Genomic DNA, 3,943 nt, shown 5'->3' with positions numbered 1-3,943 from the left:
ATATATATAAGGCTATTCAAGTTCATAGTTCAACGTATATGTCTACTGAACAAGTTGCCGTTATTTTCTATTTGAAATTCCTTTGAAATCGGTTGCGTTGTTAGCATAAGAGTCAGACTTTATCATAATTCTGGGAATTAGGGTGACCTAGTCGATTCGTTAATATACTGACAATTGGAACAATCTCATAGATTTAGACATTATTCCGATCTTTGACACCACCTGGTAGTTGTTGTGTCTAGTTCTTCTCTAGACTATTTCTGAACCATTTCGGTATTTCATTAGGTATATTTTGGTATGGAGAAGACAAAGGAACTGGAACTCTTCGGCATCTCACACAACTAGTTTTCTTGTATTCTTGTAACTGTTTCAGGTATCTCGTTGCATTTATAACGGAATCCTTATCGTAATAATCATTTCTTATGCTAATAATGCTTTCTGATTTAGCACAAGGTCAGCAGCTCTGAGGGGAGGGGTTAGACGATACCGCTGAACTAGTACTTGACTGGTATTTTATCTTATAGACCCTGGAAGGTGAAAGACAACTCTGACCTTGGCGGAATGTGAACTCAGAACGTAAGGAACCGGAAAAAATATCACAAAGCAATGTTTCAGACGCCCTAATTATTTTTATAGTATGCTTACAAATTCCAATAATGGTAGGAGACTTCTCGAGACTAGATCCATTCTGTTGTATTTTGATCAACCGTGGACAATTAAAAAAAAATAGAACAATGCCCACCGCGATACGATTTGAACTCAGAACCCTGAGGGATGTAGAATAAAGCCAAAGTTGCACCAAAAGAAGGTCATGGTGACTGTTTGGTGGTCTGCGGCCGGTCTCATCCATCACAGCTTTTTGGATCCAGGCGAAAGCATTACGGCGGAGAAGTACTGGCAGCAAATGAATGAAATGCATAAGAAACTCCGACAAAAGCAGCCAGCAGTGTCAATAGAAAAGGACCAATTCTTCTCCACGACAATGCTCGGTCGCACGTCGCATAACTGACCCTGCAGAAGTTGAACGAATTAGGCTACGAAACTCTGCCTCATCCACCATACTCACCAGACCTCTCGCCTACTGACTACCACTTTTTCAAGCACCTCGACAACTTCCTGCGGGAGAAATGCTCCAAAAACCAAGACGATGCCAAACACGCCTTCAACGACTTCATCGCAACCAGAACGGAGGATTTTTACGCTACTAGCATAAATAAACTTGTTTCGCGTTGGCAAAAGTGTGTTCATTCTGATGGTGTTTATTTCGATTAATAGAGTTTTGTTTGAGCCGAGATATGTGCATCTGAATTTAAAGGTTAAAAACCGCAAGAACTTTCTTGACAACCTAATATATAGTACGGTCAACTACATCAACTATTTTAAGATGTTGAGTCTGGTGGCTTATCTAGTGCTGCCATCTACCTTATCTAGTGCTGCCATCTACCGACCTTGGCATAATTTAATATGAATTTCTTACATTGTCACAATGAGAAGGTTAATCAATTCTATCGACCTCAATATATGACTGGTACTTTATTTCGTCGATTCCAGAAGGACGGAAGGTTATGTTGACATCAACCATATTTGAACGTAGAATGTTAAATATCCTAAATACCACAAGGCAGGCTGAGCCGACGCTCTACCGATTCAATCCAGTCCAGCGATCTAACTTATTAATGTTACAATATTTTAGTACTAATTTTTATAGTTCACTTATTTTTCATATGTAATAGACAATCAATATGCCTTAGAGGATCAGTGGTATCCATCAATGGGTGGTAAGTCCTATCAAATGTTTTCCAGAAAGACTGTTAGCATTTCCGGCAACTGAGAGTCCCAAAGCAAAGACAGATGTTGCCCGTAGATTGTAACTAAAGCTCATCATCCTGACTCTATGTAGCCAGTCCTTCTATTTACTTCTGCGAGGGGCAGGAAAACTGTAGGGCTTCGTTTAAATTCTGCTACAGATTAATGGAGACTTCGAACGGTTTATTATTTGAAATATTTGTTGCACCATACAATTCCTTCTGAAATACCGATTGTGTATACTGAATAACGTTTCTACGGCTAAAACTGTTCTCTGCTAGTGTTAAAATCTTTCTCTCTCTTTTCTCTGTTCCGTGGGGTGTAACAGAAATTCTTTTTCGTGAAACGCCTGCCTATTATCGAGGATCTGTATTCTTCCCAGGAGAAATGTTTTTTTCTTTCTGTTTTCAGGTTGGTAAAACAGCGAACCGATAAACAACTGATTTACTCGTGTAGGTTTGTCTGGCAGTAATTTTCATTGAGCTTCAGTGGATATTAAGATAACCGGCGTTTGTATATTTGTATCATTGTCCTTGTCTTTCTTGTGAAACCCACTAAAATGTTTCCATCAGGAAGCAGAATAAGAAAATGATGTCGCTTTGAATGAAGGCGGTAATGTGCCCTTTGACCCATCTGTTCTTAATTTACCGTGATGAATTCTATGCTTGAAGTCGGATATGTGCCGCCAAGCAGACTTTTAATGACATGAACAAAACGAGAGCAAAGCTCTTTTATTCAATGGAACTCTTATGTCTAAATGGATGAAAAACTTTTCAACATCAACAAACATGGGAGATAAGTTCAATATCAGTTTATATGTTGAATCCTTAATTTAAATAATTCTGGAGCTTTTGGAACTTTTCAAATCTTTCCCTTGCAATGTCACTTCATAGTCCGGTGTTCTCTATTTAATTCGAGTGAAAGCTAAACGGTGCGGAAGAGAATTTACAATTATGAATTGTATCATGAATGAAGCACAAGTTAATCCAATAACACAGTCTTCAGTGGTGTGATGATCTAGCTGATATTTAGTTTCTTAGTCAAACACTTTTTGGCGGCTCAGTCATTTATACCGACCTCAGTATTTGACAGGAGCTGCTACATGGTCACGTGGTGTGCTAGAAGTAGCACTTAAATTGCCGTTAAATCATATCTTGCAGTCTTAAAAAGAGAACAAACATACCTATAATAATCCTAAAACTGGATGGCCGTGGTCAGAACGTCTTTGATCATGGTCTGCTTGATTAAAGTTTATCTGAATTTAGACAACGACCACCCTTGAGAAATGACTGGTCGTCGACACTGGTTAGTTTTGAACTTTGAACGTAAAGGTTCATAATTAAATATCGCTAGCCAACTTTGTTGGGCGCGCTAACGACCCTTCTCTCCGCTGCTCTGAACCCTCCGTTCAGCTCATTGTCCATCAGACGCTGAATGGACATGAACTGAAGCAAAGGAAAATAATGTGTTTCGTCCAAAGACACAATGTCCGGTACGAGAACCATCAACCTTATATTAGTGATTACAAAATCACTTCAGCCACTAGACCATGCACTTTTACTAGCCTTAGTCGACGAAGCCTCGTTTTAAAACCTCGATGTCGTTGTTTAAGCTCAAGCTAACTCTGGTCAATCAATGCCATGATCAAAGGCGTTCCAGCCGTGATTATCCAGTCGTATTCTGGTCATTTTGGCTTTCTAACACATTATTCAATTCGTTCTTCTGGCTGTTATTTCTAACAAGTTTTACCATCACTTAGCAGCTCCCTCGCTGGATCAATCTCGTGTGTATGCTGTGTTTAGTAACAAGAGAGAAAACAGCCCCATGACGTATGTTGCCCACCTCTGTCACTCAACAACTCCTTGCTAAAATGAAAGAGAAACTTGCACTTCTAATGTAATCAGTAAACCGTATCGAGCCTGGCTAGCTCATTTCTGAGCTCGATCGCCATCGTTGATTATTACTTCAGGAAATGTTAGCACCTCCAGGGACAGGAATGAATACCTCACTGAGTTAACTCACCCATTTTAATTATGCCTTGTCAGAAATGATTATTACTATAACGAAATATATTTGCACAAGTATCACACACACACACACACACACACACACACACACACACACACACGCACGCACA

This window comes from Octopus bimaculoides, chromosome 18 (assembly GCF_001194135.2).
Source record: "Octopus bimaculoides isolate UCB-OBI-ISO-001 chromosome 18, ASM119413v2, whole genome shotgun sequence".
NCBI lineage: Eukaryota > Metazoa > Mollusca > Cephalopoda > Octopoda > Octopodidae > Octopus > Octopus bimaculoides.
Note: the sequence above shows the minus strand (reverse complement) of the source record.